This window comes from Schistocerca cancellata, chromosome 2, assembly GCF_023864275.1.
Source record: "Schistocerca cancellata isolate TAMUIC-IGC-003103 chromosome 2, iqSchCanc2.1, whole genome shotgun sequence".
In the NCBI taxonomy this organism is placed as follows: Eukaryota; Metazoa; Arthropoda; class Insecta; order Orthoptera; family Acrididae; genus Schistocerca; species Schistocerca cancellata.
In genome coordinates this window covers 784,262,297-784,289,397 of record NC_064627.1, presented here as the reverse complement: position 1 = coordinate 784,289,397, position 27,101 = coordinate 784,262,297, and the positions used below count along the sequence as shown (strand labels likewise).

The following is a 27,101-nucleotide window of genomic DNA, read 5'->3' as shown; positions in this document are numbered from 1 at the left end:
ATATGACACAGTCATTGTGAACTGCAAGACAAGCCAGCTGGCTTGTCAGGCAAGATGTGGAAATAGTTGACACAGCAGTACATAAATAGAAGAAGGCAGAAATCTTTCCACACTACAAACTGTGAGAAGTGTTTCGTATGCAATCTGCATGTCTCAGCAAAGTCCAAGCAAGTGTGGCCTGTTACCATATAAATACCTAGCAAATTCTGTACTGAAATATTCTTGTGTTAGTATTACTGCACCACCACCACACAGCTGTCACACTTTGGGCACCATCCGGAATGTTGTATGGGGTCCACAATTTGGCCTTGCATCAGGGCAGCTTGCCATGAGACACGAGACAGAATTGCCACTGCTGTAGGGCCCACCAAACTCTGGAATGTAGCATACCAGCCACAGCATTCCTGCAATGAGTCATGGCTCCTGCAGCACTGGAGACATGAGCCATGCCTCAGCCATACTGCTGCTGTTTGAATTGTATGCTGGTGTAGAACCACAATAAAGGAACTGAAAGCAAAAACTAAAATGTATGTTTGTATGTACAGGATCTCATCCCAAACCTCTGGGATCAATTTCAACCAAATCTGGCACACAAACAGAAAACTTTATGAGTATTAGCACTGTGGGGTTTACGACCTTCTAGCTCCAACAGAAGCATATAAAAATGTTAAAGTTTTGAACATGGCTGTGTGGTCAGCAACTGTTTACAAAGTAAAATTAAAGCAATAACAGCAATAACAGAAGTATTTTTTACCACCGAGTGGTGTTATTTCTTTACTTTTATTTCATATAAAAAGGATTTTTTTTATCCCCTGCCCTGGCATATTGTGTAGAAATACTATCAGCCAGCATTACTGGGCTACTCTGCAGGGCAGCCTATATCTCAGGGGAAAGAAAGGTTTATCCAGGCCCTGACATGTGGGCTGCCCTGCATGACATGTGTTGTGTTGGAATGGTATTGGTCTCCTTATTGATCTGCTTTGCAAGGCAACCTGTAGTCAGAGTCCTCCATACGCAGGCTGCCATGCATGTCAAGCATGTTTTGGGAGTATTACTGACCTGCTGTATTGGCCTGATTTGTAGGGGCCACACATGCTTATAGGGATTTGTAGGAGGGAATGGATAGGGTGCGAGGGAGCAGGATGGGATATATGGAAAAAGGAGGGGATGGATTAGGAGAAAGTTGGAGAGGAGGAGATGGGCAGAAGGGGGTGAGGATGAGGTGGACAGAGAGAGAGGAGGAGGGTACCAAGTGGGAAAGAGGAGATGGGCAGAGAGAGGGGAAGAAGGAGATGAATAGAGAAAAAGGGGAGGATTAGGAAAAGAGGGCAGGGAGGAGATTGACAGAAAGACAGTGGAAGGGTGAGAGAGACAGAGAGAAAGAGGAGGAGCAGATGCAGAGAGGGAGAGATTGGAGAATATTTGGTGTGTGGATATTATCAGCCAGTCTTGTAGACTTTACACCTGCAGACCGATCTGGCTTGGCAGAGAAGGGGGTAAGGTGACAGACAGAGAGGGGGAGGAGGGATGGACAGTGGAAGAGTGAGATGGACAGAGAGACAGAGGAAGAAGAGAGAAGACAAAGAGGGGGAGGAGTATATGTATGCAAATATACGTGACAAATGCATATGTGACAGAAGTCATTAACCTCAATATATATAAAGCCGAGAATATGTATGTATGTTCCAGAAACTCCTCCCACACCCCTGGACTGAAGTAGACCCAAAATTTGGCAAGCAAATTCCTTACAAGTTCCAACACAGGGTGGTTTATAATGCTCTTGCTTTAAATTTAAGAACATAGACATTCATAAATTTCACCTAGAACAACATATGGAAGCATGTGCAACAGACTTAGATTTTCACAAAAAATCTTTCATAATATTAAGTGTATATCGAGCACCTGCAGGTAACTTTAATCTGTTTGTAAACCACCTTGAAGCTGTACTGGCCCATTTAACTACCAAAAACAAAGAAATAGTGGTTGCTGGTGATTTCAATGTAGATTTCCTTAAAGACTCTCCCAATAAGAGCTTATTCGAGTTAGTAACACTATCATTCAACTTAATTCCCACAGTAAAGTTCCCCACTAGGATAGCCACTTGCTCACAAACAGCCATTGATAATATCTTTATAGAAAAGTCCAATGAACAAAATTATATTACAAAACCAATAGTCAATGGCCTCTCAGACCATGACATGCAGTTCCTTCTGTTAAATGTTAATACTGAACAGGATATAAAATCTGTTAAATCTGAGCTCAAGAGGGTAATCAGTAAGCCAAAAATTGATTATTTTAGGACACTCCTCAGAGACATTCACTGGACTGATGTTTACAGTGCTCATGGCATGAATGAAAAATATAACATTTTTGCTAATAAAGTGCTTACCTTATTTGAACACTGCTTTCCCCCAAAACTTACCAAGGTTAGAGCAAAGTCTACAAAGAAGCCATGGATTACTCAAGGAATAGGGGTATCTTGTAAAACAAAAAGAAAACTGTATCTGTCAATCCGCAACATTTCCAATGTTGATGCTATAGCACATTATAAGAAATACTGCAAAATATTAAAGACTGTAATACGGATGTCAAAGCAAATATATTACAAGGAAAAGATAGTCATATCAGATAACAAAATAAAGACAATATGGGATATAGTGAAGGAGGAGACCGGTAGAACCAGACATGAAGAGGAACAAATAGCATTAAGAGTAAATGATACATTGGTGACAGATGTGTATAGTGTTGCAGAACTTTTTAACAAACATTTTATAACTGTTACTGAAAAGATGGGGTTGTCAGGTTCGGTAGATGCTGCTATGGATTACCTTAGACCAGACATTTCAAGTAACTTCCATAATATGAATTTGACCCTCACTACCCCAACAGAAATAATGTCCATCATAAAATCTTTAAAATCAAAAACATCTAGTGGGTATGATGAAATATCAACAAAGTTAATTAAAGAATGTGATTCTGAGCTAAGTAACATATTAAGCTATCTGTGTAACCAGTCGTTTATCAGTGGAATATTTCCTGAATGGCTGAAATATGCTGAAGTTAAGCCACTGTTTAAGAAGGGAGATAAAGAAATAGCATCAAATTTCCATCCAATTTCACTGTTGCCAGCATTCTCAAAAATTTTCGAAAAAGTAATGTACAGTCGTCTTTATAACCATCTTATCTCAAATAACATACTGTCAAAGTCACAGTTTGGATTTCTAAAAGGTTCTGATATTGAGAAGGCTATCTTCACTTACAGTGAAAATGTGCTTAATTCATTAGACAAAAAATTGCAGGCAACTGGTATATTTTGTGATCTGTCAAAGGCATTTGACTGTGTAAATCACAATATCCTTTTAAGTAAACTAGAATATTATAGTGTAACAGGAAATGCTGCAAAATGGTTCAAATCTTATATCTCTGGCAGGAAACAAAGGGTGTTATTAGGAAACAGACATGTATCAAGCTATCAGGCATCATCCAACTGGGAACTAATTACATGTGGGGTCCCACAAGGTTCCATTTTGGGGCCCTTACTTTTTCTTGTGTATATCAATGACCTTTCATCAGTAACATTACCAGATGCCAAGTTTGTTTTGTTTGCTGATGATACAAACATTGCAATAAATAGCAAATCAAGTGTAGTCTTAGAAAGATCAGCCAATAAAATATTTGTGGACATTAATCACTGGTTCCTAGCCAATTCTTTGTCACTAAACTTTGAAAAAACACACTACATGCAGTTCAGAACTTGTAAGGGGTGTCCCAAGAGTATATGTCTAACATACGATGACAAGAAGATAGAAGAAGTGGACAGTGTTAAATTCTTGGGATTACAGCTTGATAATAAATTCAACTAGGAGGAGCACACCACAGAACTGCTGAAGCGTCTTAACAAATCTCTGTTTGCAATGCGAATTTTGTCAGACATAGGGAATATAAAAATGAAAAAGCTGGCATACTATGCTTACTTTCATTCCATAATGTCATATGGGATTATTTTTTGGGGTAATTCATCAAGCCGAGCTAAAGTTTTCCAGGCACAAAAACGTGCAGTAAGATTATATGTGGTGTGAACTCAAGAACATCCTGCAGAAGCCTGTTTAGGGAACTAGGGATACTAACTACAGCTTCCCAATATATTTATTCCTTAATGAAATTTGTCATTAAAAATATATCACTTTTTCAAACCAACAGCTCAATTCATGGAATCAATACTAGAAATAAGAATAATCTTCACAAGGATTTAAAGTCACTTAGTCTTGTACAAAAAGGTGTGCATTATTTAGGAACACACATTTTCAATAACTTGCCAGCAGCCATAAAAAGCTTAACAACCAATGAAATTCAGTTTAAGAGAAGCCTAAAGGATTTATTGGTGGCCAACTTCTTCTACTCCATTGATGAGTTTCTTAGTAAAACCAACTCATTTGTATATAAGTACAACATAACTTCTGCACAATTTCAGTGCAGTAATGTGTTCACTGAAAATTTGTGTGTCTGTGTGTGTGTGTGTGTGTGTGTGTGTGTGTGTGTGTGTGTGTGTGTGTGTGTGTAAGTATAATCTAACTTCTGCACCATTTCAGTGCAGTAATGTGTTCATTGTAAATAAGTATTACAGTAGTTGTATTACATGTTTATTACCTTATAAATAAATAAAAAACTTTTTTATTTTAGATTCAGTGCATTAGTATTTGTAAAATGACTCTTAGTGTTCATTAAAAAATGACTATCATTCCACTTGGGACCTGTGGAATGGTACATTAGCTTATTTGTTTTAGTCGTAAATATTTGTCATGTATTGTTGTTTTTCTGACATGTTCCACATCCTGGAGGACCTCCTCACTACGGATCAATTGGAATGAAAGTAAATCTAATCTAATCTAATCTAATATTTACGTTGATACAGGCAGCTGACATTATTTTAAGCCACTGCCTTATGCCCTGATCGGCAGGTGTATTATCAAACCTGCTCTGCAGGGTAGCCTACATGTCAGGTTCCTTAGGGTTGTACATAAATTAAGTCACACATATTGCATATTTTTGGAGCCCCCACCCTCTTCATCACAGGTGGTCACCTTTGCATGACCACGTGTGACGTAACATACTTTACAGTTTTAAATTTAGAAATTATTAAATCAAAACAATCCTTCTAAAATTGTTTATGTATTTCTATATAAAATCAGTTTCTTCATAAAATCAAGAACAAATCATGTGTTTTAGAAAATTTACAAAACATAAGAAATCAAATGAACAATACAAAGTTTGATAATCTTGAGTCCAAGGACTTTGAACCCATTCCCTTATATTATTTTTGATTGGCATAGCAGTCACTTCATTTTCATTTGGATAATGTTAGGTACATTCAATGTATCCACATCATCTTCATCCAACCTTATAGCATCATCATTGTTCAACAGACAATGAACTTCCCTGGAACATCTAACTGCAATATAAGCCACAGATGACACATGACCATTTAAATAAGTATGCCTTGACACTGAGGTAATAGCCATCTTATAGTACTTGCTTTAAATGCGATGATGCTCAGAGAGACAAAGATAGCTGCAGTAACAACAGAGCAAATTTACCTTTGGAGTCATCATTTCCTATAGGTACATAACCAATTAAAGTCTGTTTAATCAAAGCAGGTGGTGGTAAAAAACCCTGGTATCTGTTGGAACAACATATTTGGTAACTACAGGAAAATTGTCAAAGACCAATTGTTTCCATATATTAACCAGCATACTGCCTACACTCTCAAAGCTCCATTTTCTAACTTGAAGTCAGTAGCTCGATTACTGGAATCAAGAAGTGAACCAAAGCTGTCATGTTTTTACACAACACTAGTAAGTTCGCAAGAAAGAAATGCCACTCACCGCTCCAGTCTTGTTAAATGCACTTCTTCCTGGAGCATTTGGGACAATGTAAATAGCATACAAGTCAAAATCTTTAAAATATTGTACAGATGAAACTATAATTCGCTTGTATCAAGGATTTCTGTTGAGACTACCATTGCAAGTAAAAATAAACACACATTTTACAAAACCTTCTCAAGTTCTCACTAACTTTTTGAAAATTAGTAATACAGAAAGTCTACATACATTTGTGGAATGAGTCTCTGTGTTAGAGGGAGAATGTTCTACACTATTTAGGCCCAGAGTGTGTCACAGCTTCACATTTCCCTTCACTATCTTTCTTTATTACAATACTTGCATAAACAGAGGGAAGTTTACGTTTTTTTCAGTGACCACAAAATCATGACCCAGTAATTTTACAAGGTTGTCAAGATGCATTAATATTGGTGCTTGAGCATGTGCTGCTGCGGTACCTAATGGCACAGCTTCTTTGTCACCCACAGATAAGAAGAATACTTGACCAGAGCCCAGAACTGAAGCTAAAGATTCAAGGTTCTTCATAGTAGCTGTATAGAATTTGAAATCTCAATGATTTACAAGAAGTGAAGAGACTGGTTTGCACAATTCAAAAGGAATACTTGCCATTTGTTTCTCCCCTTCCCCCCCGTATTAACTCGTTTGGGAAAGTCTTAAATATAACCCTGATTGACTGATAGTACAGCTTTGTCTACATAGTTTGGCTTGTAAGTCATCCAGTGTTTTGCAGCACCTTATAATTTCAGTGTGATGTCAATCATCAGCTACACAGCACAAACTGCAGTCTCCTTAATGACTTCAAGTAAACCAGATTGATTTTCTGCAACTTTAGGTCAACCAACAGTATTTCGAATTTTAAGAGCAGCTACTAAGTAAGAATTACTTTCACAAAGGTGTTTTTTTTTCATGACCTTTGTCCTGTTGTTCGGCTGCACTGATCTCTCTTCAGTACATTTCTTTCCTGATAGGTGTCTTCCTTAATGCTGTTATTCCTTTCATTGCTTCATCTGTCGCAATGCCCGTGTTACATGCTAACTGCTAGCTACTGAACTAAGTTTCTAGCACTACTATTTTATTCCTAAAAGTGCTCTGACTAGTTGTTGATTTAGTTACTGTCTGAGCTAACTGGTTTCCATTTGGTTGCATACTAAAATATTTAGTTTAAAAGTAAACATGTAAAATGCTGAACATGGATATTTCACACATTATATGTACTACATCACCCTGAAGAATCCAGCTGCATGATAGTGAGAACAGCACTGAAATCAACCCTGTACTGTACCTTTTGAGATTACCTCCAACAGGCAGACAGAAAGATGAGGTTGCCAATTTTGCTTTATAATCAGAAGTGAATAACAGCTGAATGTAACTGACTGGGCTGTTCTATTTTTCAGTTTGCCACACAACACTAAATATATTATTAGCAGTGGAGAACAATATGTTAAAATAACATAAAACTCAAACTTACTTTTACGCCCATGGGCTACAGTTATTTGGCAAAAGAAGGCAGTCAGATGCATCCATGGAGTCAGAAATAATGAGTCTTGTAGACCATATTTCAAAAATCTAAAAATACTAGCAGTTGCAGCCCTCTTTATACTAAGTTGTCTGATACACACAAAAGAAAACCAACACAGTCACAAACTATGACAATCTATCCATCACCATGACACACGTATAAAACAGCAAATTGACATCCCAGTTGCCAGACTAAAGAAAACTCAAGATAGTTACAAGTACATGGGAGTAAAACTATTTAACATGTTGCCAATAGAGGCACATAATGTGTCACTGAATGAGTTTAAAAGTGTCACAAGAAATGGCTTAGAGAAAAAGCTTTTTATACAATAGAAGAGTTTATAATGTGCACTAAAGATGATCTTAAGTACCGGTACTAATATAGTTTCACTTAGATTAAACTTATACATGTAAATATAATGCAAATACCTTGTGCAGCATCAAGGACAAATTTTTGTATCTTATTAGACAATAATGATCTACAATATATTACACCATTTCTGTTAGTTATGTAAACTGTATATGTACACAAATGACGACATCAATTCAATTTTTTAAAGCCTAAAGATGGATAATAAAATAAATAAATAAACTAAGCACACCATACACATACATCTGGGGCTATCGAAATGGACAGCTAATGTATTGTTTCTTATTCACCTTTACTGTTATCAATGTCCCAAGTGCACATCAATGTGGAATTGTGCTGCAGCATCAAAGCTATAAAGTATTTGAGCAAGAGTGTCAGTAAGAGTAGTGACAAGCCATCTGTGGCATGTGTAATGTGTGACAGGAAGATGAGAGCACGCAATATGAGATCAGTAGATATATGAGCAATAAGAAGGCTGTATGGTAAATTCTGGGGTTTGCCATACATGAGCATTACCCCACTGTGACACATCTAAGTGTTCACTTAGAGAAAGGTCAATGTGTGTTACTCTCTAGGGAAACCACCCAGGCCATGGCTGACAATCCATCAAAAACAATTTTAATGTCACTCTTCATTTTATGTCATACAGATCCTTTTGCTCACACTCTCCTTTATCTGGAGTTAATCACATATTACATCTGGGACACTTCATGGAAAATATTTTGACTGCAGACATTTGGCCAGAATGACCGAGGCACTAATGCAGTGAGAAGTGATGTGTTAGATAGAGTATACACAATACACCGTATCCAATCAGAGGGTTACTTCCTGTGTATGTTACTGCATGTTGTTCATGGTCTGCTTAGCTATGAGGGGATCAGCACCATCAAGGGAGTGGTATGCAACATGTTCAGGGATGCATGTTGAACTATAGCATTACTGGAGAGTGACCAGCATTGGGAGTGTGCCACACGTGATGCCAAAGATGGTGCCAAGCTATGGCAAATGAGACTCTTATTTGCTATACTTCTCACAACTTGCAGCTTGGTAAATGCATGTCTGCAGATACATGTGTCTCTACACAAAATGAATCTCCAACCATGTCTGAGCAATTCAGTGACTATGTGTTCAACAGTTCATTAACTGCTGTTTAGGATCTATGTATGAGCATGTGCAAGAAATGATTAGTAATCCTTGGCTTGTTGGAGCCTAATGGGATGCACGCAGCCTAAACTTGATGACATATTCTTTCTAGATGCACACGGTGATACAGGAAAAACCCTTTCAGTAAATCTGCTAATGGCAGATACAGTTGCAAGGACATACTGCACTTGCCATTGACACTCTGGTACTGCCACTACATTGCTGCTTGAAGGAATGACAGAACATTCCAAACTATGTATGCCATTAGATACATCATGCCATGACACCCCATCATGCAATGTAAGCAAATCCAGTGAGTGGGCTTAGTGTTAAGTGTACATTCATTAATAGTCTGGATGATGGATCAATGGTAGTAATGTGTAAGGACTTTGCCAGACATTGCCAGTGATCACAAGGGCAACACTTGCAGATCCAATTGCTGCCTGCTTTTCTACATTGTGTGCACATGTACACACACTGTCATTATGGACAAACATGAGAGTGGGCCAAAGAGCCAACTCTGCATGCACCATCAAGCAACATCTGTTAGCATTGGAGGAAGGACGTCTACCCTGCAACCCTGAAGGAAAGGTGAAACTATCATTAGAGCTATGTAATGTTGTATCAACATCTATGGAGATCATATCCCAATGTACTGTTCAGTTACCACATTGCCCATTGGCTGTGCAAGGGCCATCCCTGCTCCAAAATATGACATGATATCCATGACAAACTGAAATTCTCGGCATGCTACCTGGTAATTTAACTTATTCCATAACTGTTGACACAGCAATCAATGAAGACAGTATGCTACAATTCCTGATAGAATTGTTGCATTTGCTGACACCACCTGGAATGCACCACAATGTTTGGTGATGAAGACAGGCATATGCATAATGGTACTGTGAAATCTGAATGCACTAATCCTGTGCAATGGAACACAACTGAGCATGATGAAGATATTACCTAATGTGATAGAAACAACAGACATAACAGGTAGGGGTGCTGGTGAATCAGTATACTTATCTCGCGTACCCGATTCCATCAGATGTCCTGGCCCATTTTATACACTGCAGTTTCTCATACAATTAGCATTTGCAGCAGAAAATGATGGAGGTAGGAGACATCAACCTTATAAAATGTGTTTTGTACATGGCCAACTATATGTGGAATGTAGCAGAGTGAGCTCACCCAGCAACCTATACACCATGGCACCTGGGAACATTACACCTAATATTGTATATAAGGGTATACTACCATGAACAAATGTATCCTTGTAGCCTTATATACCACCTGTTGTGTCAGCCTTTCATACCTATATTGTTTTCTGACAATCATTGGTGGTTGGTGGAGTATGGGGCAGGATGGCTGGGTGACACACCATTACACAAGCCCAGCTGGGATATTCATGGAGGGGGTGGGGGTGTAGGAGGAGGTTGATAGATAGAGAAGCAAAGAATTGGTGAGAAGAGAGGGGGAGGAAGAGATGTACCAAGAGATGTGCACATTATATGTGATATACATGTATACAGGTGAAGGTGTGGGCAAAGGCTAGTCGATATACACTGATGATCCAAACATTATGACTACCTGCTTCATGGCTTGTTTGGCCATTTTTGAAACAAAATAAAAAACTGCTACTGCTTATCAGGAACCTAACAGTTTTGTGGTATGTTTATGGAGGTATGTGGTACCAGATGTCTACACACAGGTCGTGTAATTTGCGTAAATAACAGGATGCTATTTTGCACATGCGGTGACTGTAACTGATAGCGACCTAGATGAGTTACATAGGATTTACATCAAGCAAATTTGGTCACCAAGACATTAATGTGGATTCACTATAATACTCCTCAAATCACTACAGCATGGTTCTGGCCCCAAGACATGGGCAATTATACTGCTGACATCGCCATTGGCTAAGGCATCAAGCATGAAGAGAGGCAGGTAGTTTGTAGCTGTCAGCATGTCTTTGATTACTACCACATATCCAGGTCCCATGCATGTGCAAGAGAATGTCTCCCATAGCATAATACTGCTCCCACCAGCATGTGTCCATGGCACACTGCGTGTTTCAAGCACTGTTCATCTGAATGATGGCATTTGTGGAGATAACCATCAACCTACAGTAACAAAAATCTGATTCATTTGAAGAGCCGACTCAGTTCCAGTGATTGATGGTCAAATCCTGCTGGTCCTGTGCCCACTGCAATCATAATTGATGATGTCGCTGGGTCAACGTGTGAACACGTAAGTGTGGTTTGTAGCGGAGCTCCATGTTCAACAATGTACAATGAACAGTGTGCTCTGAAACACTTGTGCATGCCATACTGGCTGCCCTGAATGACAAGCATGTTGTGTGGGAATACTACTGGCTTGCCATATTGACCTACTTTGCAGGACAGCCTACACATCAGACCAAAGAAATGGTTTTCCCACGTGTTGTATTTATGTGGTACTGGCCTGCCTCATCAACCTGCTTTGCAGGACAGCCTAAATATCAAGGGCAAAAAAATTGGTTTTCAAGCTGCTCATGTACAGGATGCCTATGACGACACATATGTCGTGGTAATAGTATTGGCTTGCTTTGTTGAGTGTTTCACGGTAGATATGTGTGTGGATGGGAATGGCTGGGGGAACTCTCAGATGGATAGAGAGTTGATGGACAGAGAGAGGGGGCAGCAGATGATGGACAGGAGAGAGGGTACAAGGAGATGGAAAAAAAGGGGGAGGGGTGCAGGAGTGGATGGACAGAAAGAGGGGAGAAGGAGAAGAGCAGCAGTCAGAAGGGGGAGGATAGTGGACAGGGTGAGGAGGAGGAGAGGTGGATAGTGAGAGGGTAAGGAGATGATTGACAAGAAGGGAGAGGAAGGAGGAAATGTATAAGGTGAAGGGGGGAGGAAGGGGTGTAGGGAGAGAGGGCGAGAGGAGATAGATAGGAAGAGATGGACAGAGAGAGAATGCAGAGGAGGAAATAGAGAGAGATGGCAAGAGGAAGGAGGAGATGTATAAGGTGAAGGGGGAAGGAAGGTGTGTAGGGAGAGAGGGCAAGAGGAGATGGATAGGAAGAGATGGACAGAGAGAAAAGGCAGAGGAGGAAATAGAGAGAGATAGGGGAGGAGAGGTAGATGGACAGAGAGCACAGGGTGGAGGTGTGTACAGAGAGAGAGGGAGTGGGAGATCAGGAGAGAGAGGGAGCAGGAGGAGGTGGGAAGAGGGGCAGGGGATGAGGAGAAGATTGGCAGAAAGAGGTGTGTGGGGGGGGGGGGGGGGGAGGGCGCATGAATCAGAGATTTGGGTCAGGAGGAGATGGACAGAGGAGGGAGAAAGGTATTGACAGAGAGGTGGGGATTGGAGGAGATGGCCCGAAAGTGGAGTAAGAGGAGTTGTCTGCAATATATATGTCAAACATGTATGCAGGTGAAGCTGCAGGGAAGCTTTATAAAGCAGCAAGCATGTATGTACATCTGGATACTCTTCTCAAACCCCTGGATTGATTTCACCCAAATTAGTTACACAAACAATACACTTCACAAATATCAGCACTGTTTTTATAACCACCTAGGTCGAGTAGAAGCAGAGATAATAGCAAAAACGTGTAATTTTTTTCGTCCTCTGCTATATAGTCTGCCCTGCACAACAGACTACTGTGTGGGAATAGTAGTGGTCTGCTGTATCTACCCATTTTGCAGAGGCCACACATGCGGATGGGTACAGCTGTGGGAAGGTTGAGGTGGGTAGAGGAGTGGATGGGCAGAGAGGGGAGTGCTGCTAAAACTGCCTGTTAATATGTATGAGGCCATCATTCAGAAATTTGTGCTGGTAGAAATGTAAATAAAGCTGTTATAATTCAGTGGAAATTTTATCATTCGCTAACTTGTCTCTCTACCGGCACAAGGTAACACGAATTCTGCACACTGTGGAATAATAAGGGCTTTACAGTGTTGGTGTGTAGCCCACCCTTTTTGATCGAGCCATATGATCTGTTAATGGTTGCACATTGCCATTACTGGCTGGGATGTGCTACACGCAAACTCAACTGTAGCAATTAGCGAGCACCCGGAAATAACATCATAGTCAGAGAGGGGGCAAGGCAGCAATGGGAAGAGAGTGGGGGAGGAGGAAGTGGTCAGAATGAGGAGGAGATGCAGGAGGCAGGTGGAAGGTGTAGAGTGGTAGTGGGCAAGTGAAAAAAGAAGAGGGGGAGGATGATATGGATAAAGGAAAGGGGAGCAAGAATTGATCTGAGAGAGGGAGTGAAGGAGATGGACAAAAAGAGATTGATTGTCTTTCGCTTGACAATTTATATAGTTTCATATCAGTCCAACCTCCTTCCAGAAGTCCTCTCAAACTGTGCCGTTTGTCTCTGAATGCATTTTGGTATGCAAATAAAATGGACCAAAATGTATTCTGTAGCACTCTCTCCATGAGAACTAGAAACCAGTGTTCAGTGTTGAAATGATGGTCCACCATGTTATGATCAACTTAGAGAAGAGATGCAGTTGTCTGTTTTACAATGTGCATGATCTGAAGTGACATTATCCCTGTCGGCACTTAAATTTGATACATTGCTCACAATTCCAGGTCAGTAATTTTCATTGAATGTCAATATACAGTATTGTCCCAGCAACAAGATGAAATCTGAAGATGATCTGCTAAAGAGGCCCTTGTTCAGTAGATCTTTGGAGGAAAAAGTGAGAGTTAAAGAATGAGGTATATCTACTCCAAATTAAATCTGACAAGGGAAGGTCATGGATGAGGCTCACTGATTTGGCTGAAACAATGTGAGGAGAATATTCTGCCTGAGTTTTTGTTGTTGTGGTCTTCAGTCCTGAGACTGGTTTGATGCAGCTCTCCATGCTACCCTATCCTGTGCAAGCTTCTTCATCTCCCAGTACTTACTGCAACCCACATCCTTCTGAATCTGCTTAGTGTATTCATCTCTTGGTCTCCCTCTACAATTTGTACCCTCCACGCTGCACTCCAATGCTAAATTTGTGATCCCTTGATGCCTCAGAACATGTCCTACCAACCGATCCTTTCTTCTGGTCAAGTTGTGCCACAAACTCCTCTTCTCCCCAATACTATTCAATATCTCCTCATTAGTTACGTGATCTACCCATCTAATCTTCAGCATTCTTCTGTAGCACCACATTTCGAAAGCTTCTATTCTCTTCTTGTCCAAACTATTTATCGTCCATATTTCACTTCCATACATGGCCTGAGTAGGCTGTAGGAAAATATAAAATGCTGTGTAAAGATTTGTGAGTATGGTATGAGGGATTTTTGAGCAACTGTTGATATGGTGGTGCAGTGGTAAAGAGCACCAAATGGCAGTTCATTGGTTGAAGTTCTATCTTTTTGCTACCATTTTCTTTTTTCATTTTATTTTATTCCTTCAATGTTAAGCTACTAACCATAAAATTAAAATATATTTAAACATTTAAATTTATATATGTAAAACTAATATATTTAATTTAGTTATGATTACTAACCTTGTAAGTCAGAAAGGCAGGTGGTGGTAAGAAAATTGAGGATACAAGAAAATTTAGTAAGACAGTGTATGAAAACAGTTCAATCTGAGAGTGTGATGTTCACAATGCACATTTTTGCCTTCCATGCTTATTATTTGGGAACAAAGACGCATGAGGTACAGGGGGAATGAAAGGTCTAGGTCATCTTAATGCAATAATAAAAAAATGTAGGGTAAAACATAAACACATAAGCAGTGGAGAGGTAAACAACATTACAAATGACATTATATTACAATCAGTGCATAACAATACACTTGGATTTGTTGTGTCATCCAAATATCATGTTGGTCAACAAAAATATTGCCCAAATGGTGATGGTTGCATTTGTTTTAAAAATTTGCTCAATATCCTATTGCTAGTAGTCAAAATGGCAAAATATTGCCCAATCTGGTCACCCGACAGTATTCAGTTATAAAAACCATTTCTGATATGGAAAAATGAGGAGGGATTTGCGGAGAGTGGAAGGGGTATGTAATGACAGCATGTTCCATAGTTTGCTCATTTCTAAGAGATTTTTTCAGTGGGCTACTTGAATTCATCCAAGCCAACTGTGCCCTGCATCCCTCCCTCCTCCTTTCATCCAAAATGTATTGTAATACCAGGAATTCCATGCACATTTTAATCTTAAAATATGCATGAATTCATGCATTATCAAATGACAAGACATGCACAACTAAAGGAAAAGCATGAAATATCAGAATTCCTTCTTTTGTTGCAATGCATTTTATTTTTTCAAAAACAATGTATAACAATCAGTTTTTCCAAATTCTCCAATGACCTGGATAGATCTGTGGGTTGAGATGTTCAGCTAGCAACACCTGGATTCAGAAGACAAGGTAGTTCAAATCCATCCACCAGCAACCTTGAGAATGGGTTTCATTGGTTTCCCATTTTCAATCTGGCCAAATGCCAGTGTTGGTCCCATGCTAAAGGCCAAAGCCACTTTTTTTAAATTTCTTTCTTCCCTGACAGATTCCAATTCTCTTAAAGATCCAGCCTCACTTTTTTAATCAAAAGAGGTGCATCGAAGGCAAACAGGCTATCTCTTCGGAAACTACCAGCACTAAAATCCACATGATAAATCAGTACACATGCAGCAGCAAGCATTTCCTAATATGTTCCAGAACTCCATACATAAAAGCAAGATTCTTCCATGGCTCATACCTTAGTGGTAGAATGGTAGGGTCAAGTGTTTATGGTAGCCCTTGGGCTGGGGACCATTTGTACACTCAATAGGATTATCGGTAGGGTCATTATCCCCACTATGTCAAAATATGAGTTTTACACACTTACTCCTGCTTAGGCAAATAGAGAACATCAGTTGTTTCCTTTTTCATTTAATGTGGTCTATTGTGGGTCTTAAGAACTTATGGAGGCATCATTAGTCCAGTGGTGATTCCTTAGAAAACCTCAAAAAGGGAGTTTTTACCAGTTTTTCATACATACAAAGACCAAGTCACAGGTTTCAAGATGATTACGCACAACAAATAGCTGAAATTTTTGCAAATGGCTGAAATTTTTTAAATATATTGCTAAGATCCTGATCTCAAACAATATTGAAAATTTTATTGATATTCTTATCCATTTCTGATGTACAGAGGTTCAAAGTTACCATACTTGAAGACATAAAATACACACGTAAAATCCAGTGCAAGGCAAAAACGTAGTTTATGAAGTGATGTAGCAAGAGAAATATGCTGCAAAGTGTCTCCATCATCATCATGTTGTAGTACTGAAACACATGCAAAACTTTTGTGCACCTAAAATCTGATGTGAGGTGTAAAACTAGTTTTGTGTTATTTTAATTTCACATAATAAAACTATTTTTTTAAATTTTACTGACCCATACAGTTCTTTTCATATACGAATGAAATCAGAGCAAAAATGCTCCTTTCAGAGCAAAAAAAGTCAAATATCCTCAGTTTAAAAGACTCTGATTGAAAAGTTGGGTACCAGCTGCCTCATTTTACCTTCCTCAGCACCTTTAAAATTTCTTCCAAAAGTTTGGTATGTGAGCATATTCATGCTTTTTTATGCTGAGAGCGAGAAAAGTAATAAATACTGGAGGAGACACTGGCAGTAAGAGAGAAAGAGTGACGCATTGGCAGTGGAACATAGTTCATAGTGACAGAGTAGTGCCAGGAAAAGAGTGAAGGAGACAGTGTTTTGGGCGGGAGGTGGAGGGAGGAGGGGGGTGGGGGGGGGGGGGGAAGAGGAAGAGAAATTGAAAATGGGTGAGAGCTGGTGACAATGAGAGAATGAGTCTATGACAATGAAAAAAAGGAAGAGAGAGATAATGACAGTGAGAAGAGACAGCAGCAGTGAGAAGGAATAAATGAGATGGTAAAAGGACAAGAAAGCAAGAGGGAGGCAGTGACAGTCAGAGGAGACAGTAGTAGTATGACAGAAAGAAGCAGACTGTGTTGTGAGATAGGAAACCATGACAGTTAGAGAGACACAAACAGACAATGACAACATGTTGTGCTGAATGAGGGAGTGAGAATGGGGAATGAGAGTGGATGGGTATGAGCGATTGTTGAGTGATGGACTAGTGCATGTGAGCAAGATACAGTTAGGGAAGCTTATGGGAGTGAGAAGTAAGTTGAACATTAAAAAGAGTGTGAATATGTTCATAAGTCAAAATGTTTTGGAAAATTTTTAAATGTGCTGAGGAAGGTACAATGAGGCAGCTGCTACCCCACCTTTCAGTCAGAGTCTTTTAAACAGGAGCATATTTCTGCTGCTAAATAATATCCACATTCTCCTCATTTAGGCTGATGCATTTATCTATGGAAAATAATCTTTTTCCATTGCAAGAAGAGATAGATCAATACCTAAACGAGGAAATCTGGGTAAGTATAAGACTGAATAATTACAGATCCTTTGCAATTTTGCTATCAAAAATTGTTCTAGCTTCTCTGTTGAACACAACAATATCAGGTATGTTTATTCCAACAACCCTATTAGTAATGATAATGGTGTCCCAAAAAAAATCACATTCAATGATTTCTGATCACTTCCTCAGCTCAAATCAAGATTGAAAGAAGAAGAAGGTGAAGGGAGATTAGAGCAAGACTGCTTCTTAGTGGTTTGCCAAAATACAGCACTCCAAAGTAACAAGATTATATCTCTGCTTGGTGAAAACTCTGAGATCATTGTCAAGGAAAATAGTTTATCATTCTTTATGGAAATTCCAAATTTTATTATGCAGAATGGTGTAACATGATGAATTGATGGCAGGGAAAGGTATTAATATGCAGGATTGAAGCATAAAATATGTCATAGTAAGCATAAATAAAATCAAAATATGCAATGTGTATGAGCTCAATTCCTATAAGGTTAAAACATTCAAAAGTACATGAGAAAACCTAGAGACTATCTCTTGTGATGACATGGCACAAATGGTATTGATCTGTTTGAAATGACTAAATTTTCATCTGACCCGCATGGATAGCCATGCCTGACAGAACACCACATCTGGGATTTGGGAGGTGACAGTGAGCCTTATATTAGAAGACTGAGCTGGGTGTTGATAGCAAAGAGGCAGTACATTATATTAAACAATGGAAAATCCAGGATGGAAAGTAACAATATTATGAAAAGGAAAGTTGCTACTCACCATATAGAGGAGATATTGAGTCACAAAGAAGCTTTCGACCAGCAAGGTCTTTATCAAAAATATACAACAAACACACACTCACACAAATGCAACTCACACACACATGAGTGCAGTCTCTGGAAACTGAAGCCACACTGTGAGCAGGGGGGGGGGGGGGGGGAGGTCAGAGGGATAGTAGGTTATGGGTGAGGGACAGTGAAGTGCTGTTGGAAAGTGCACAGGGAGGAGGTGGACAGAAGGTAGGGCAGCTATGTGAAATCATGAGATTAGATGGTGGGCAGGGGAGAGGGAGGGAGGGGTAAAAGGAGAGAAGTAAAAAGACTGGGTGTGGTGGTGGGTGAGGACTGTGTAGTGAAGGAATGAGAACAGAGAAGGGGTGGATGGGTTAGGACAGTGACTAACAAAGGTTGAGGCCAGGGGGGTTACAGGAATATAAGACATATTGCAGGGAAAGTTCCCAGCTGCACAATTCAGAAAAGCTGGTGTTGGTGGGTAGGCTCCCCATGGCACAGGCTGTGAAGAAGTCATTGAAATGAAGGCTGTTGTGTTGGGCAGTGTGCTCAGCAACAAGATGCTCGGTCCACTTGCTTCTTGGTCACAGATTGTCGACGGCCATTCATGTGGACAGGCAGCTTGTTGATTGTCATGCCCACATAGAGTGCAGCACAATGGTTGTAGCTGAGCTTGTAGTTCAAATGACTGGTTTCTCAGGTATGCCTTTGATGGGATAGGTGATGTTTGTGACTGAACTGGAGTAGGTAGTGGTGGGAGGATGTATGGGACAGGTCTTGCATCTAAGTCTATTACAGGGATATGAGCCATGAGGTATGGGATTGGGAGCAGGGATTGTGTTGGGATGGACAAGTATATAGTGTAGGTTCAGCAGACAGTGGAATACCACTGTGGTAGGGGAGGGAAGGATAGTAGGCAGTACATTTATAATTTCAGGGCATGATAAGAGGTAGCTGAAACCCTGGTGGAGAATGTTATTCAATTGCTCCAGTCCTGGGTGGTACTGAGTTATGAGGGGAATACTTCACAGTCAGTAATTATCCTCCCAACCTTGTACAAAACAAATCTCCCATGCCTTATCTTTCCAGACACCCACCACCTCACAAAGTTTCACCGTCTGGCCACAGAGGAAGATTCTCCTCATAACTCAGCACCACCCAGGAATGGAGCAACTGAATTATATTTTCTGCCAGGATTTCAACTACTTCTCATTGTGCCCCTCCCACAGTGGTATTCCACTGTCCACCAAACCTACACAATATCCATCCCTACACAGCCCCTGCTCCGAACCCCTTGCCTCATGGATCATATCCCTGTAATAGACCTAGATGCAAGACCTGTCCCATACAACATCCCATCACCACCTACTCCAGTTCAGTCACAAACATCACCTATCCCATCGAAGGCAGTCATGTGATCTACAAGCTAAGCTGCGACCACTGTGCTGCATTCTATGTGGGCATGACAACAAACAAGCTGACTGTCCCCATGAATGGCCATCAACAAACTGTGGCCAAGAAACAAGTGGATCACCCCATTGCTGAGCACACTGCCCAACTGACATCCTTCATTTCAATGACTGCTTCACAGCCTGTGCCATATGGAGCCTGCCCACCAACACCAGCTTTATTGAACTGCACAGGTGGGAACTTTCCCTGCAATATATCCTATATTCCAATAACCCTCTGGGCATCAACAATCGTTAATCTTTGTCCTCACCCATCCAGCCAATTTCCTGTTCTCATTCCAGCACTACACAGCACTCACTCCACCATCACACCCAGTCTTTTTACTTCTCTCCTTTTCCACTACCCCTCCACCTCTCCCCTGCCCATTGACCAACCTCCCAGCTGAACATAGCCGCCCTCCCCACTCTCCACCTCATCCCTGAGTGCTCCCCAGCAGCACTTCACTGTCCCCCATCCCTACCCTATCCCTCCCCCTCCCCACCCCAGGGTCCTCCTTACCCCCACCCATCATGCACTAGTGCTGCTGCTTGCAGTATGCTTGAGTAGGCAGAGACTGCAGTCATGTGTGTGAATAGCATTTGTATGAGTATGAGTGTGTGTGCGTGTGTGTGTGTGTGTGTGTGTGTGTGTGTGTGTGTGTGTGTGTGTGAGAGAGAGAGAGAGAGAGATCTGTTTTTGGCAAAGGCCTTGCTGGCCGAAAGCTTATTTGTGCGTCTTTTTCTTGTGCCTATCTGCAACTCAGCATCTCCACTGTATGGTGAGCAGCAACTTTCCTTTTCATAACATTATTACATTATATCAGAATTATAATTCACTTGGCAATAGAGAAAAGTTATGATATTTCCAAATAAAGACTTATTTAATTGTTCATTTGGGTATTTTTACATACTATTTTGAGTATATGTTACACTTTTTTAAGAAAAACTTTTGTTGCTTAATTTTGTAGACCAAATACCATTTCTATGAAGGCTTCCCAAAAGCAAATTATGTGCATAAAATTAAAAAATAAATAAATGAGTTTCCAGAATAAATGAAAAACATGAACCCTGTTAAGGTCTCTTTCATAATTAGGACACCCCTCCCCCCCTTTTGACAAAATCCTGGCTACATCATTGTCTATAATGCCTCAAATGTCATTAAAAAATAGAAAATCAAGGATGGGCTGTAGCAATGTAATGAAAAGCCTAGTTGCTACTCACCATAAAGCGGATATGCTGAGTTGCAGAAAGGTGCAACAAAAAGACTGTTGGAAGGTTAACTTTCGGCCAATAAGGCCTTTGTCAAAACTAGACAACACACACACATGCAGCTCCAGCTCCAGTTGCAAGAGACTGTGGTCACATATGTGTGAGTTGCATTTGCATGAGTGTGTGCATGTGTGTACATTGTCTATTTTCGACAAAGGCCTTGTTGGCCGAAAGCTAACTTTCTGAGTCTTTTGGTTGTGCCTTTCTGCAACTCACCATCTCCACTTTATGGTGAGTAGCAACTATCCTTTACATTATACTATAAACAATAATTACTGGAAGTTGAAAAGAAATGACAATAAATATAAAACTATGTGGGAAATGGATGGGTTTAAGTCAGATGTAGTGTGAATTGATGAAATTTGGAGGCAGAAGAAATAGGTATGTTTGTTATGAAGAACAGAATGACAGATAGTGGCAGCTATAAGATTTACTATGTAGTAAGTTCTGTGACAGCTGGCACAAATGACACTTAGTTGTATGTGTCTAAAGTAATAAATTCAGTGTCATATATAATGAAGATTGATAAGACTGATACTTTTTTATTATAATCATTAGTTTCTAAATAGTAGTTGCATACCGTATTTACTCGAATCTAAGCCGCACTTTTTTTCCGGTTTTTGTAATCCAAAAAACCGCCTATGGCTTAGAATCGAGTGCAAAGCAAGCGGAAGTTCTGAAAAATGTTGGTAGATGCCGCCACACCTAACTTCTGCCATCGAATATATGTAGTGCTACACAGGCATGCTTTGTAGGCACAGAGATAAATACTGGCGCCAAAACCTCTGCGTCAGTAAATAAATTTAAAAAAAAGGGTGGAAGACGAGCTTTTTTTTTCTCCGCCCCGAGTTTCGACCACTGCATTTTCATACATTATCCAACGAAGTAAATACAAATTCCGTATTGTTCATCTTCGAATGTAGCAGAATTTCAATGTACTATGAAAATCCAACTGGCAAGACTGTTTGGGATGTTTGTTAATATGGCCAACTCTACGTTCAGAATTTTTTTCTACCTGTGAGAAGAGATGGCTGCTAATAGGAACCTGATGAAATGTGAATCACATGCAGTATTCTCTTCACCATAAGAATAATACAAATGTAAACATTTTGTCATGTATTCTTTCGTGTTTGCTGCTATCTCATTTAAATCCTGTATGCCTAATAAACTACGAAACTAGATTGAGACAACGGCAAACGCGGAAGAATATACGTATCGTGCCATGTTTATATTCGTTTTATTCTTATGCCTAATAGTGATACAGTCAGAAACGAAGCACGGCAACTGACTAGATTTTTAAATCTAAGATGACTCTAATTTCTGTGCAGAATTTTATGTACTAAAGAAGCGGCAGCAAAGATTTTCAAACGGAGAAAAATTTTCGCCTAACTCTCATTCAGAACATGTTCTATCATATGCAGTCTATTATTTGGTTCTTGATCATTATCAAAGAAAGCAGCAGTGTAAGTAACAGCAAATAGCAGTCTCTTGTCATTGTTTCGCTAATGAGACGATTCCTCTCTTTTTTTTTTTTTTTATAATTGTAAGCGGCGGTAGTGCGCACAAAAGCAAGCCATGCCGCAAGCGGCGACAGGCTGTAAACATGCACTATCAGAATGCGACAAACAGTGCATGACACAGTACAGTAATGCATTTTCAGCTTTGAGTGACGTAAACACCTATAACAAAGAGAACAGCACTTATCAGATCAAAGCAAAATAAGCAATCGATTCAAACCAGACGAAGCACGTGAAAAAGGAAGGGTACCCGTATAAATACGGACGGAGTGCCTGACGCATAGCAATGGCTACCTGGTAAAGCTTAACTGCTAAGCTTACGACTCGAACCAAACTACTCTAGCTGTATCGTCATTCATTTGACCTAAATTGGGTATCATATTACAATGGACCAACTTTGTTTCGATTTGGAGGTGCGGCCTAAAACTTTTCTCTCCCCTTGAATTTCGAGTCTCAAATTTCAGGTGCGGCTTAGATTCGGGATTTTTTTTCCCCTTTATTTCGAGTCTCATTTTGCAGGTGCGGCTTAGATTCGAGTGCGGCTTAGATTCGAGTAAATACGGTAGTTACATAATATGAAGTTTTTGCATGACACCCTGAATTATCTCCCCTCTAAGTCAATGTTCTGAAATGTAAACTACTGACATGATGCTGAAGTTCAATCTTTAGTTAAATTCCAAGTTTTACAAAGAGGAAAAAATTAGCACTGTTTTGAAATTTTTTAGGATTGGAATATTAATTTACTAATTAATCTGAATCATCTTCACAGATCTACAGACTTTCAGTTGAACTTCAGCACTTCCAGGGCATTATACATTGTTGTTGCTGTTTACAGTCCAAAGACTGATACAATTCTCAGTGCTAGAGCAAGCCTCTTCATTTCTGCATTAACTATGCTTATTGCAGTCTTTGTCTACTCTCACTTTCAATATGGGTGTGTCTCTTTCATTCTTGGGCCTGAGTGACCTGCCCTTCCTTTTAATCTTTCTCACAACATTCCTTTATCCTCCTTAGGAATGAACTATTAGTTCTGAAAGTTCACTTATACTTTTATGTGTGTCTACTGCCATAGCTATCAATTTTGCCTTTGATTGGTAAGTACTGGCTTGCAATTCTGTCTCATAATTTATTAATTTTCTCAACTGAATGTTCACTGCTGCAAAACTGCATACTGAGTAATGAACCCCAGTCAAAATGGTACTCTACTACTATGGAAAAAATTTATGTACAATTTAAACATCGTATTAAGAACAAAAAATTTTTACAAATTTATAGTAGCACTTGAAACACATATTTTACTTAAATTATGCTGCAAAGTAAATAAGAATTTACTGGCAAAAATTTATTGATATATAGCCAAAAGGAATGTTATGATTTTAACTTCAGAATGGAAAAATAAAAATTTTAGTTTATGTGTCCTGTACACAATTGTGTATCTACTTAAGAAGTTCTTTAGAAATATATGGTTGTGTCATTATTGTACAATTGTGCACGGACAATCAGTATATGATTAGCAGATATTGTAAATTCATATTCTTTTTCATTAACATACGATTTTATGTATACATTAAAAATACAATCAGTATAGGGTTAGTAGATACTGTTAAAAAGGTGGGAATGTTTCATTATTATTTATGTACACATCAACATTTATTTTAGTAACATACTGGTATACAAGATACTTCATTTTGCTCATGAACAGAAAAATGAAGGATCATCATCTTGCACGCCAACATTACAGGGATGACCAGTAACAGGCTGACAGTATTCCAGTCACGTGACTTGCTTTTTTCAATAGTTACAGAAATGATTTTTCTCAAATGCAGCAATTACCTCTAAGATAATTATTCACATAGTAGCTGCTGATAATGATTTATACATGAGGGCAAATTACTGCTGATCTGGTACAAGGGACTCTGGCCAATGGAAATGTACACAGAAAGAACGATGGACTGCTTAACTTTTGATTTCAGACTTTCTTCAGAGCTAACAAGAAAATATGCACACAACTTATCAATACATGACAATGACAACAGCAATAAATTGGGCTACCAGAACAAAAGGAAAATAGTGCTGCATAAAATGCATCTAAAATCAACCATGAAAATGACAATATGAGTTTATAATAAAATGATGTATAACAAGCCTATCCCTATGCAATTCTGGAGTACAGTGGATGGAAATAAGGTTGTAACTAAACACAACACACACATATTTAGTTCTTACAATATTCTGTATGGCAAAGCATGTTTTCTTAGTGTGAGTTCATTGATTTATTTCGATGTTTGGGGAGCCATATTTCTTGTGTCATGTTTACTTATCATCTTTTCTGCTGAAAGCCTAGGTGTTCATATTTTTGAGTTACTAGGGAGAAACACTGATTACTTATATGACTAATTATGTTTCCACTTACCAGTTATTAACAGAGAAACTGTTAAAAATTCCTTATAATTATTGTTTATAGAACTAACTGATTATTCAAACTTTAAAAAAATGCAATTATTATTCGATGTAAACTATTCTACATATATGAATGATACTCTTATCATATGTTCATGTAAGAATTTTCTATCTTTGGTTTTCGTTACTCTTGTTGGAGACAGTTTGCAGAGAACAATGGAGGAGAGAAGCCATTTCATAACTATGGTGATGATTGGATGTAGGAAGGCAAGACTGTAAATTGTCTCCAATGCACCCATATAAAACATATTCACGATGTATGAAAAAATAAGAAAAACTGTTCTGTGCTAAATCAACAGTGAGAGAATGTAAACTATGGTGATTTCAATTGGTGTTTTATTTTGAAGAATTTAATATATATCTGCTTATATTATTTTGAGAATATGACAGAACTGCATTATCGTCAGTTTCGGTGAATGAATGAATTAAGCCAGACTACTAAGACCAAGAGGAAGATTAATTTATTGTTCTTAAACACTTTCAAAAGTCAGGCACCCTCTTGGAAAAATCATATCTTGTTTTATTTCAGGATGATGAGTAACAGTAACATCATCAACAACTACAGTAAGAAACTAAAAATGAGTATAATTTTTAATTACTGACTTTCACAACATGCAGTGTTAATGAAATAGATATAGTACCTGTGCCTTGCACCTTATCTTAATCAATTCTTCATCTTATATGCACTGACAGAATTGTGGTAGTTCTTCAATTATGCCAGTTATTCAGCAATATTTCAATCACATGGCAGCACAGGGTGGCCTTAGAAGTTCACTTAGATTTAGATTAGATCATATAAGAACACATCACACTTTATTTCTGAACTATCCATATATATATACTTCCCATCATGAATACAGGAGTTTACTCACCGAAAGTTGGTTCAGGCTACTTGAAACTCCACCTATCTCACTCTCTATTTTACGTAACACTCTCAAATAATAATGTTCAACCAGTGGACATGCAACAAGTACTGAAAAAGAAAAGGTAATGGGCTCATGATGTAAACTAGTTGCTAAATAATACTATAACAAGCTGAAATATAATTTTTTCTCAGTCATGTCAACTTCTAGGATTTGAACCAATTTCAAGTAGAGACTGGACTGCTCATTATGGTTGGTTAATGATACACCTTATTGAAAAATTCTTTAAAAAAATTAAAAACATTATGCCCTCAGTGCACTTGGCTACTTGGTTTTTCAATGCTAAGAATAGACACAGTACAGGTACAGGGATTGGACAAAAATTGGGAACATAAAAAACAAACACAGTAACATAAGAAACCTGTTGGCATTTAAAACAGCTTCCATTCAACTCAGAATCCATAAATACAGTTCTTGTATGGTTTTCAAGCGAATCTTGTATCATTCTTCCTGCAAGGCAGTTGCAAGTTCACACAATGATGATGGAGGTGGATATTAATCACACATCATTCTCTCCAAAGAAGCCACAACAGTTCTCTGTGATCTGGTGATTCTGTTGGCCAGTGAAGATTTGAAAATTCATCCTTATGGTCAGAAAATGATGCTTTGTGAATGGGGGCCCTGTTGTCTTGGATCACAGCATCACAACTGGGGAACAAACATTTTAATATAGAATGGACTCAATCAGCCACAATGATAACACAAACATTGCAGTAATGTGGACTTGCAGAGTAACTATGGGGTCCATGGAATGCCATGATATTGCTGACAAGATCATCACCGAACCTTCACTATGTTTCACTCTTGGGATGTAAACTTGGCCAGAGGTGAAACAAGACTCATCTAACCAAATGACTTTCTTTCATCACTCCACAGAGCAGGTTTTATTTCTTTGGCTCCATTTTTCCTGATACAGGCATTTGCATCATTGATGATTGGTTTTGGCACTCCAATTCACCCAGAAATTTCCTGCTTATGGAGCCTCCTTCACATTGTTTTGGTGGTGACATGGTTTATGAGTGTTACATCCCATTCTGCAGTGACTTTTGTAGTGGCCGTCCTCTTATTTTTTGTTACAATTCTCCTCAATGACTGTCTGTCATATCACTCAATACACACTTCCATCCTCATTGTGTCACAGTGGATGATATTTTTCTGCTGTCCATGTGTGTTGTAAAAATCTTCAATACGGGTGCCTCTTGAAAAACCAAACATTTTGGCTACCTTGGTTATAGAACAAGCCACCATACAAGCACCAACAATTTGACCATGTTTGAATTCACTCAGTTCTGACGTAATACACTCACAACTAGACAAAACACTGTTCTGGCCGTGATTGACACTTGCAATGTATTTATGGCATGGTTCAGGTTCCATTCATAGCCAAATACA

The 27,101-nt window shown here is 39.1% G+C and overlaps 1 protein-coding gene across 1 annotated transcript in view; it reads right to left on the bottom strand.

Moving 5' to 3' along the window:
* Positions 1–27,101, bottom strand: part of LOC126162636 (SUN domain-containing protein 2-like) — a 145,912-nt gene that overhangs the window by 95,751 nt on the left and 23,060 nt on the right. Inside the window, exon 2 of the mRNA XM_049919267.1 lies at positions 25,659–25,759. The gene's annotated coding sequence lies outside the window, so the exon portion shown is untranslated. The remainder of the gene's footprint in view (positions 1–25,658; positions 25,760–27,101) is intronic.